The 13,986-nt window shown below is 53.0% G+C and overlaps 1 protein-coding gene across 1 annotated transcript in view; it reads right to left on the reverse strand.

The window, feature by feature from the left end:
- Window positions 1-13,986, reverse strand: part of LOC140479529 (probable voltage-dependent R-type calcium channel subunit alpha-1E) — a 1,102,593-nt gene that overhangs the window by 165,822 nt on the left and 922,785 nt on the right. The window lies entirely within an intron of this gene.

The raw sequence follows: 13,986 nt of genomic DNA on the forward strand, positions 1-13,986 counted from the left end.
GGGAACGACACTGTGACACGGAGAATGACACTGTGACACGGAGAAAGACACTGTGACACGGAGAATGACACTGCGACACGGAGAATGACACTGCGACATGGGGAATGACACTGCGACACGGAGAACGACACTGTGACACGGAGAATGACACTGTGACACGGAGAATGACACTGTGACACGGAGAATGACACTGTGACACAGGGAATGAGAGTCTGACATGAAGAATGACACTCTGACACGGGGAATGACACTGTGACACGGAGAACGACACTGCGACACGGGGAATGACACTGTGACACGGGGAATGACACTGCAAAACAGAGAATGACACTGCGACACGGAGAATGACGCTGCGACACGGAGAATGACGCTGCGACACGGATAATGACACTGGGACACGGGGAACGACACTGCGACACAGGGAATGACACTGTGACACGGGGAATGGCACTGCGACACAGGGAACGACACTGCGACACAGGGAATGACACTGCGACACGGGGAATGACACTGGGACACGGGGAACGACACTGCGACACAGGGAATGACACTGTGACACGGGGAATGAGACTGTGACAGGGAGAATGACACTGCGACACAGAGAATGACACTGTCACACGGAGAATGACACTGTCACACGGAGAATAACACTGAGACACGGGGAATTACACTGCGACACGGAGAATGACGCTGCGACACGGAGAATGACACTGCGACACGGAGAATGACACTGTGACATGAAGAAGGACACTGCGACATGGAGAATGACAGTGCGACACGGAGAATGACACTGTGACACAGGGAATGACACTCTGACATGAAGAATGACACTCTGACACGGGGAATGACACTGTGGCACGGGGAATGACACTGTGGCACGGAGAATGACACTGCGACACGGGGAACGACACTGCGACACGGAGAATGACACTGTGACACGGAGAATGACACTGTGACACGGGAATGACACTGCGACATGGAGAATGACACTGCGACACGGAGAATGACATCGTGACATGAAGAATGACACTGTGACACGGGGAATGACACTGCGACACAGAGAATGACACTGCGACACGGAGAATGACATCGTGACATGAAGAATGACACTGCGACATGGAGAATGACAGTGCGACATGGAGAATGACAGTGCGACACGGAGAATGACACTGTGACACAGGGAATGACACTCTGACATGAAGAATGACACTCTGACACGGGGAATGACACTGTGGCACGGAGAATGACACTGCGACACGGAGAACGACACTGCGACACGGGGAACGACACTGCGACACGGAGAATGAAACTGTGACACGGAGAATGACACTGTGACACGGAGAATGACAGTCTGACATGAAGAATGACACTCTGACACGGGGAATGACACTGCAAAACAGAGAATGACACTGCGACACGGAGAATGACGCTGCGACACGGAGAATGACGCTGCGACACGGATAATGACACTGGGACACGGGGAACGACACTGCGACACAGGGAATGACACTGTGACACGGGGAATGGCACTGCGACACAGTGAACGACACTGCGACACAGGGAATGACACTGCGACACGGGGAATGACACTGGGACACGGGGAACGACACTGCGACACAGGGAATGACACTGTGACACGGGGAATGAGACTGTGACAGGGAGAATGACACTGCGACACAGAGAATGACACTGTCACACGGAGAATGACACTGTCACACGGAGAATAACACTGAGACATGGGGAATTACACTGCGACACGGAGAATGACGCTGCGACACGGAGAATGACACTGCGACACGGAGAATGACACTGTGACATGAAGAAGGACACTGCGACATGGAGAATGACAGTGCGACACGGAGAATGACACTGTGACACAGGGAATGACACTCTGACATGAAGAATGACACTCTGACACGGGGAATGACACTGTGGCACGGAGAATGACACTGCGACACGGGGAACGACACTGCGACACGGAGAATGACACTGTGACACGGAGAATGACACTGTGACACGGGGAATGACACTGCGACACAGAGAATGACACTGCGACACGGAGAATGACATCGTGACATGAAGAATGACACTGCGACATGGAGAATGACAGTGCGACATGGAGAATGACAGTGCGACACGGAGAATGACACTGTGACACAGGGAATGACACTCTGACATGAAGAATGACACTCTGACACGGGGAATGACACTGTGGCACGGAGAATGACACTGCGACACGGAGAACGACACTGCGACACGGGGAACGACACTGCGACACGGAGAATGAAACTGTGACACGGAGAATGACACTGTGACACGGAGAATGACAGTCTGACATGAAGAATGACACTCTGACACGGGGAATGACACTGTGGCACGGAGAATGACACTGCGACACGGGGAACGACACTGTGACACGGAGAATGACACTGTGACACGGAGAAAGACACTGTGACACGGAGAATGACACTGCGACACGGAGAATGACACTGCGACATGGGGAATGACACTGCGACACGGAGAACGACACTGTGACACGGGGAATGACACTGCGACATGGGGAATGACACTGTGACACGGGGAATGACACTGCAAAACAGAGAATGACACTGCGACACGGAGAATGACGCTGCGACACGGAGAATGACGCTGCGACACGGATAATGACACTGGGACACGGGGAACGACACTGCGACACAGGGAATGACACTGTGACACGGGGAATGGCACTGCGACACAGGGAACGACACTGCGACACAGGGAATGACACTGCGACACGGGGAATGACACTGGGACACGGGGAACGACACTGCGACACAGGGAATGACACTGTGACACGGGGAATGAGACTGTGACAGGGAGAATGACACTGCGACACAGAGAATGACACTGCCACACGGAGAATGACACTGTCACACGGAGAATAACACTGAGACACGGGGAATTACACTGCGACACGGAGAATGACGCTGCGACACGGAGAATGACACTGCGACACGGAGAATGACACTGTGACATGAAGAAGGACACTGCGACATGGAGAATGACAGTGCGACACGGAGAATGACACTGTGACACAGGGAATGACACTCTGACATGAAGAATGACACTCTGACACGGGGAATGACACTGTGGCACGGAGAATGACACTGCGACACGGGGAACGACACTGCGACACGGAGAATGACACTGTGACACGGAGAATGACACTGTGACACGGGAATGACACTGCGACATGGAGAATGACACTGCGACACGGAGAATGACATCGTGACATGAAGAATGACACTGTGACACGGGGAATGACACTGCGACACAGAGAATGACACTGCGACACGGAGAATGACATCGTGACATGAAGAATGACACTGCGACATGGAGAATGACAGTGCGACATGGAGAATGACAGTGCGACACGGAGAATGACACTGTGACACAGGGAATGACACTCTGACATGAAGAATGACACTCTGACACGGGGAATGACACTGTGGCACGGAGAATGACACTGCGACACGGGGACCGACACTGCGACACGGAGAATGACACTGTGACACGGAGAATGACACTGTGACACGGAGAAAGACACTGTGACACGGAGAATGACACTGTGACACAGGGAATGACAGTCTGACATGAAGAATGACACTCTGACATGGGGAATGACACTGTGGCACGGAGAATGACACTGCGACACGGGGAGCGACACTGCGACACGGAGAAAGACACTGTGACACGGAGAATGACACTGTGACACGGAGAAAGACACTGTGACACGGAGAGTGACACTGCGACACGGAGAATGACACTGCGACACGGGGAATGACACTGCGACACGGAGAACGACACTGTGACACGGGGAATGACACTGCGACATGGGGAATGACACTGTGACACGGGGAATGACACTGTGACACGGGGAATGACACTGCAAAACAGAGAATGACACTGCGACACGGAGAATGACACTGCGACACGGAGAACGACACTGTGACACGAAGAATGACACTGCGACACAGGGAGTGACACTGCGACACGGAGAATGACACTGCGACACGGAGAATGACACTGTGACACGGGGGAATGAAACTGCGACAGGGAGAATGACACTGCGACACGGATAATGACACTGGGACACGGGGAACGACACTGCGACACAGGGAATGACACTGTGACACGGGGAATGAGACTGTGACAGGGAGAATGACACTGCGACACAGAGAATGACACTGTCACACGGAGAATAACACTGAGACACGGAGAATAACACTGAGACACGGAGAATAACACTGTGACACGGAGAATGACACTGTCACACGGAGAATAACACTGAGACACGGGGAATTACACTGCGACACGGAGAATGACGCTGCGACACGGAGAATGACACTGCGACACGGGAATGACACTGCGACACGGAGAATGACACTGCGACATGGGGAATGACACTGCGACACGGAGAACGACACTGCGACACGGAGAATGACACTGCGACACGGAGAATGACACTGCAACACGGGAATGGCACTGCGACCAGGAGAATGACACTGCAACATGGAGAATGACACTGTGACACGGAGAATGACACTGCGACACGGGGAACGACACTGCGACACGGAGAATGACACTGTGACACGGAGAATGACACTGCGACACGGGGAATGACACTGCGACACGGAGAACAACACTGTGACACGGGGAATGACACTGCGACATGGGGAATGACACTGTGACACGGGGAATGACACTGTGACACGGGGAATGACACTGCAAAACAGAGAATGACACTGCGACACGGAGAATGACACTGCGACACGGGGAGTGACACTGCGACACGGAGAATGACACTGCGACACGGGGAGTGACACTGCGACACGGAGAACGACACTGTGACACGGGGAATGACACTGCAACATGGAGAATGACACTGCGACATGGAGAATGACACTGTGACACGGAGAATGACACTGCGACACGAAGAATGACACTGCGACACGAAGAATGACACTGCGACACGGGGAATGACACTGTGACACGGAGAATGACAGTGCGACACGGAGAATGACACTGCGACACGGAGAATGACACTGTGACACGAAGAATGACACTGCGACACGAAGAATGACACTGCGACATGGGGAATGACACTGTGACACGGAGAATGACAGTGCGACACGGAGAATGACACTGCGACACGGAGAATGACACTGCGACACGGGAATGACACTGCAACATGGGGAACGATAGTGTGACACGGGAATGACACTGCGACACGGGGAATGACACTGCGACACGGAGAATGACACTGTGACACGGGGAATGACACTGCGACATGGGGAATGACACTGGGACATGGGGAATGACACTGTGACATGAAGAATGACACTGCGACATGGAGAATGACAGTGCGACATGGAGAATGACAGCGCGACACGGAGAATGACACTGTGACACGGGGAATGACACTGTGACACGGAGAAAGACACTGTGACACGGGGAATGACACTGTGACATGAAGAATGACACTGTGACATGAAGAATGACACTGCGACATGGAGAATGACAGTGCGACACGGGGAATGACAGCGCGACACGGAGAATGACGCTGCGACACGGGGAATGACACTGTGACATGAAGAATGACACTGCGACATGGAGAATGACACTGCGACATGGAGAATGACAGTGCGACACGGAGAATGACACTGTGACACAGGGAATGACACTCTGACATGAAGAATGACACTCTGACACGGGGAATGACACTGTGGCACGGAGAATGAAACTGTGACACGGAGAATGACACTGTGACACGGAGAATGACACTGTGACACAGGGAATGACACTCTGACATGAAGAATGACACTCTGACACGGGGAATGACACTGTGGCACGGAGAATGACACTGCGACACGGGGAACGACACTGTGACACGGAGAATGACACTGTGACACGGAGAAAGACACTGTGACACGGAGAATGACACTGCGACACGGAGAATGACACTGCGACATGGGGAATGACACTGCGACATGGGGAATGACACTGTGACACGGGGAATGACACTGCAAAACAGAGAATGACACTGCGACACGGAGAATGACGCTGCGACACGGATAATGACACTGGGACACGGGGAACGACACTGCGACACAGGGAATGACACTGTGACACGGGGAATGGCACTGCGACACAGGGAACGACACTGCGACACGGGGAATGACACTGCGACACGGGGAATGACACTGGGACACGGGGAACGACACTGCGACACAGGGAATGACACTGTGACACGGGGAATGAGACTGTGACAGGGAGAATGACACTGCGACACAGAGAATGACACTGTCACACGGAGAATGACACTGTCACACGGAGAATAACACTGAGACACGGGGAATTACACTGCGACACGGAGAATGACGCTGCGACACGGAGAATGACACTGCGACACGGAGAATGACACTGCGACACGGAGAATGACACTGTGACATGAAGAAGGACACTGCGACATGGAGAATGACAGTGCGACACGGAGAATGACGCTGTGACACAGGGAATGACACTCTGACATGAAGAATGACACTCTGACACGGGGAATGACACTGTGGCACGGAGAATGACACTGCGACACGGGGAACGACACTGCGACACGGAGAATGACACTGTGACACGGAGAATGACACTGTGACACGGGAATGACACTGCGACATGGAGAATGACACTGCGACACGGAGAATGACATCGTGACATGAAGAATGACACTGTGACACGGGGAATGACACTGCGACACAGAGAATGACACTGCGACACGGAGAATGACATCGTGACATGAAGAATGACACTGCGACATGGAGAATGACAGTGCGACATGGAGAATGACACTGCGACACGGGGAGCGACACTGCGACACGGAGAAAGACACTGTGACACGGAGAATGACACTGTGACACGGAGAAAGACACTGTGACACGGAGAGTGACACTGCGACACGGAGAATGACACTGCGACACGGGGAATGACACTGCGACACGGAGAACGACACTGTGACACGGGGAATGACACTGCGACATGGGGAATGACACTGTGACACGGGGAATGACACTGTGACACGGGGAATGACACTGCAAAACAGAGAATGACACTGCGACACGGAGAAAGACACTGTGACACGGAGAATGACACTGCGACACAGGGAATGACAGTCTGACATGAAGAATGACACTCTGACATGGGGAATGACACTGTGGCACGGAGAATGACACTGCGACACGGGGAGCGACACTGCGACACGGAGAAAGACACTGTGACACGGAGAATGACACTGTGACACGGAGAATGACACTGTGACACGGAGAAAGACACTGTGACACGGAGAGTGACACTGCGACACGGGGAATGACACTGCGACACGGAGAACGACACTGTGACACGGGGAATGACACTGCGACATGGGGAATGACACTGTGACACGGGGAATGACACTGTGACACGGGGAATGACACTGCAAAACAGAGAATGACACTGCGACACGGAGAATGACACTGCGACACGGGGAGTGACACTGCAAAACAGAGAATGACACTGCGACACGGAGAATGACACTGCGACATGGGGAATGACACTGTGACACGGAGAATGACACTGCGACACGGGAATGACACTGCGACACGGGGAATGACACTGCGACACGGGAATGACACTGCGACATGGGGAACGATAGTGTGACACGGGAATGACACTGCGACACGGGGAATGACACTGTGACACAGGGAATGACACTGCGACATGGGGAATGACACTGTGACACGGGAATGACACTGCGACACGGGGAATGACACTGCGACATGGAGAATGACACTGAAACACGGAGAATGACACTGCGACACGGAGAATGACACTGTGACACGGAGAATGACACTGCGACATGGAGAATGACACTGCAACACGGGGAATGACACAGCGACACGGAGAACGACACTGTGACATGGGGAATGACACTGTGACATGGAGAACGACACTGCAAAACAGAGAATGACACTGCGACACGGAGAATGACACTGCGACACGGGGAGTGACACTGCGACACGGAGAACGACACTGCGACACGGAGAATGAAACTGTGACACGAAGAATGACACTGCGACACGGGGAATGACACTGCGACACGGAGTATGACACTGCGACAGGGAAAATGACACTGGGACACGGGGAACGACACTGCGACACAGGGAATGACACTGTGACACGGGGAATGAGACTGTGACAGGGAGAATGACACTGCGACACAGAGAATGACAGTGTCACACGGAGAATGACACTGTCACACGGAGAATAACACTGAGACACGGGGAATTACACTGCGACACGGAGAATGACGCTGCGACACGGAGAATGACACTGCGACACGGGAATGACACTGCGACACGGAGAATGACACTGCGACATGGGGAATGACACTGCGACACGGAGAACGACAGTGGGACACCGAGAACGACACTGTGACACGGAGAATGACACTGCGACACGGAGAACGACACTGCGACACGGAGAATGACACTGTGACAGGGAGAATGACACTGCGACCAGGAGAATGACACTGCGACATGGAGAATGACACTGTGACACGGAGATTGACACTGCGACACGGAGAATGCCACTGTGACATGGAGAATGACACTGTGACACGGAGAATGACACTGCGACACGGGGAATGACACTGCGACACAGGGAATGAGACTGTGACACGGAGAATGAGACTGTGACACGGAGAATGACACTGTGACACGGAGAATGACACTGTGACACGGAGAATGACACTGTGACATGGAGAATGACTCTGCGACACGGATAATGACACTGGGACACGGGGAACGACACTGCGACACAGGGAATGACACTGTGACACGGGGAATGGCACTGCGACACAGGGAATGACACTGTGACACGGGGAATGAGACTGTGACAGGGAGAATGACACTGCGACACAGAGAATGACACTGTGACACGGAGAATGACACTGAGACACGGAGAATGACACTGCAACACGGAGAATGACACTGCGACATGAGGAATGACACTGCGACACGGAGAACGACACTGTGACACGGGGAATGACACTGCGACATGGGGAATGACACTGTGATACGGGGAATGACACTGTGACACGGGGAATGAGACTGTGACAGGGAGAATGACACTGCGACACAGAGAATGACACTGTCACACGGAGAATGACACTGTCACACGGAGAATAACACTGAGACACGGGGAATTACACTGCGACACGGAGAATGACGCTGCGACACGGAGAATGACACTGCGACACGGGAATGACACTGCGACACGGAGAATGATACTGCGACATGGGGAATGACACTGTGACACGGAGAATGACACTGCGACACGGAGAATGACACTGTGACATCGAGAATGACACTGTGACACGGGGAATGACACTGTGACACAGAGAATGACACTGTGACAGGGAGAATGACACTGTGACATCGAGAATGACACTGTGACAGGGAGAATGACACTGCGACACGGAGAATGACACTGTGACACGTGGAATGACAATGTGACATGGGGAATGACACTGTGACATGGAGAAGGACACTGCGACACAGGGAATGGCACTGCGACACGGAGAATGACACTGCGACACGGGGAATGACAATGTGACATGGGGAATGACACTGTGACACGGAGAATGACACTGTGACACGGGGAATGACACTGCGACACGGAGAATGACACTGCGACACGGGGAATGACACTGCGACACGGAGAATGACACTGAGACACGGAGAATGACACTGCGACACGGAGAATGACACTGTGACACGGAAAAGGACACTGCGACACGGAGAACGACACTGCGACATGGAGAATGACATTGAGACACGGGGAATGACACTGCGACACGGGGAATGACACTGCGACACGGGGAATGACACTGCGACATGGAGAATGATACTGCGACACGGAGATTGACACTGTGACACGGAAAATGACTCTGCGACACGGAGAATGACACTGCGACACGGGGAATGAGACTGCGACACGGGGAATGAGACTGCGACACGGGGAATGACACTCTGACACGGGGAATGACACTGTGACACGGAGAACGACGCTGCGACATGGAGAATGGCACTGCGACACGGAGATTGAAACTGTGACACGTGGAATGACACTGTGACATGGGGAATGACACTGTGACACGGAGAATGACACTGTGACACGGGGAATGACACTGCGACACGGAGAATGACACTGCGACACGGGGAATGACACTGCGACACGGAGAATGACACTGAGACACGGAGAATGACACCGCGACACGGAGAATGACACTGTGACACGGAAAAGGACACTGCGACACGGAGAATGACACTGCGACATGGAGAATGAAACTGAGACACGGGGAATGACACTGCGACACGGGGAATGACACTGCGACACGGAGAATGACACTGCGACATGAGGAATGACACTGCGACACGGAGAACAACACTGCGACACGGAGAATGACACTGTGACACGGAGAATGGCACTGCGACATGGGGAATGACACTGTGACACGGAGAATGACACTGTGACACGGGGAACGACACTGTGACACGCAGAATGACACTGAGACGCAGAGAATAACACTGCGACACGGAGAACGACACTGCGACACTGGGAACGACACTGCGACACGGGGAACGACACGGGGAATGACAGTGGGACACGGAGAACGACACTGTGACACGGGCAATGACACTGTGACACGGAGAATGACACTGCGACACGGAGAACAACACTGCGACACGGAGAACGACACTGCGACACGGAGAATGACCCTGTGAAACGAAGAATGACACTGCGAAACGGAGAATGACACTGCGACACGAAGATTGACACTGTGACACGGAGAATGACACTGTGACACGGAGAATGACGCTGCGACACGGAGAATGACACTGTAACATGGAGAATGACACTGTAACACGGAGAATGACTCTGCGACATGGGGAATGACACTGTGACACAGGGAATGACACAGTGACATGGAGAATGACACTGCAACACGGGGAATGACACTGTGACATGGGGAATGACACTGCAACACGGAGAATGCCACTGTGACATGGGGAATGACACTGCAACACGGAGAATGACACTGCGACATGGAGAATGACACTGCGACATGGAGAATGACACTGCAACACGGAGAATGACACTGCGATACGGGGAATGACACTGCGACACGGGAATGACACTGCGACATGGAGAATGACACTGCGACACGCGGAACGACACTGCGACATGGGGAATGACACTGTGACACGGAGAATGACACTGCGACACGGAGAATGACACTGCAACACGGAGAATGACACTGCGACACGGGGAATGACATTGTGACATGGGGAATGACACTGCGACACGGAGAATGACACTGCGACACGGAGAATGACACTGTGACATATAGAATGACACTGCGACACGGAGAATGACACTGCGACATGGAGAATGACACTGCGACACGGAGAATGACACTGTGACACGGGGAATGACACTGCGACACGGGGAATGACACTGCGACAGGGAGAATGGTATTGCGACACGGGGAATGACACTGTGACACGGGGAATGACACTGTGACACGGAGAATGACACTGAGACACGGGGAATGACACTGCGACATGGGGAACGACACTGAGACACAGAGAATCACACTGTGACACGGAGAATGACATCGTGACATGGAGAATGACACTGTGACACGGGGAATGACACTGCGACATGAGGAATGACACTGCGACACGGAGAACAACACTGCGACACGGAGAATGACACTGCGACATGGAGAATGACACTGTGACACGGGGAATGACACTGCGACATGGAGAATGACACTGTGACACGGGGAATGACACTGTGACACGGAGAATGACACTGCGACATGGGGAATGACTCTGCGACACGGGAATGACACTGCGACATGGAGAATGACACTGTGACATGGGGAACAACACTGTAACATGGAGAATGGCACTGTGACACGGAGAATGAAAGTGTGACACGGAGAATGACACTGTGACACGGAGAATGACACTGCGACACGGAGAATGACACTGCGACACGGAGAATGACACTGTGACACGGAGAATGACACTGTGACACGGAGAATGATACTGTGACACGGGGAACAACACTGTAACATGGAGAATGGCACTGTGACACGGAGAGTGACACTGCGACACGGCGAATGACACTGTGACATGGAGAATGAAAGTGTGACATGGGAATGACACTGCGACACGGAGAATGACACTGCGACACGGGGAATGACACTGTGACACGGGGAATCACGCTGTCACATAGAGAATAACGTTGCGACATGGAGAATGATGCTGTGACACATAGAATGACACTGCGACATGGGAATGACACTGCGACAGTGAGAATGACACTGTGACACGGAGAATTACACTGCGACACGTGAATGACACTGCGACACAAAGAATGACCCTGTGACATGGAGAATGACACTGCGACACGGGGAATGACACTGCGACACGGAGAACGACACTGCGACACGGGGAATGACACTGTCACATGGAGAATGACACTGTGACACGGGAATGACACTACGACATGGAGAACGACACTGCGACATGGGGAATGACACTGTGACACGGGAATGACATTGTGATACGGAGAATGACACTGTGACACGGGGAACGACACTGTGACACGCAGAATGACACTGAGACGCAGAGAATAACACTGTGACACGCAGAATGACACTGAGACGCAGAGAATAACACTGCGACACGGAGAACGACACTGCGACACTGGGAACGACACTGCGACACGGGGAACGACACGGGGAATGACAGTGGGACACGGAGAACGACAATGTGACACGGGCAATGACACTGTGACACGGGGAATGACACTGTGACACGGAGAATGACACTGCGACACGGAGAACAACACTGCGACACGGAGAACGACACTGCGACACGGAGAATGACCCTGTGAAACGAAGAATGACACTGCGAAACGGAGAATGACACTGCGACACGGAGAATGACACTGCGACACGAAGATTGACACTGTGACAGGGAGAATGACACTGTGACACGGAGAATGACGCTGCGACACGGAGAATGACACTGTAACATGGAGAATGACACTGTAACACGGAGAATGACTCTGCGACATGGGGAATGACACTGTGACACAGGGAATGACACAGTGACATGGAGAATGACACTGCAACACGGGGAATGACACTGTGACATGGGGAATGACACTGCAACACGGAGAATGCCACTGTGACATGGGGAATGACACTGCAACACGGAGAATGACACTGCGACATGGAGAATGACACTGCGACATGGAGAATGACACTGCAACACGGAGAATGACACTGCGATACGGGGAATGACACTGCGACACGGGAATGACACTGCGACATGGAGAATGACACTGCGACACGGGGAACGACACTGCGACATGGGGAATGACACTGCGACACGGAGAATGACACTGCGACACGGAGAATGACACTGCAACACGGAGAATAACACTGCGACACGGGGAATGACACTGCGACACGGAGAATGACACTGTGACATGGAGAATGACACTGCGACACGGAGAATGACACTGCGACACGGAGAATGACACTGCGACATGGAGAATGACACTGCGACACGGAGAATGACACTGCGACACGGGGAATGACACTGCGACACGGAGAATGACACTGCGACACGGAGAATGACACTGCAACACGGAGAATAACACTGCGACACGGGGAATGACACTGCGACACGGAGAATGACACTGTGACATGGAGAATGACACTGCGACACGGAGAATGACACTGCGACACGGAGAATGACACTGCGACATGGAGAATGACACTGCGACACGGAGAATGACACTGCGACACGGAGAATGACACTGTGACATGGA

The sequence above is a fragment of the Chiloscyllium punctatum genome, chromosome 7, assembly GCF_047496795.1.
Source record: "Chiloscyllium punctatum isolate Juve2018m chromosome 7, sChiPun1.3, whole genome shotgun sequence".
NCBI classification, from domain to species: domain Eukaryota; kingdom Metazoa; phylum Chordata; class Chondrichthyes; order Orectolobiformes; family Hemiscylliidae; genus Chiloscyllium; species Chiloscyllium punctatum.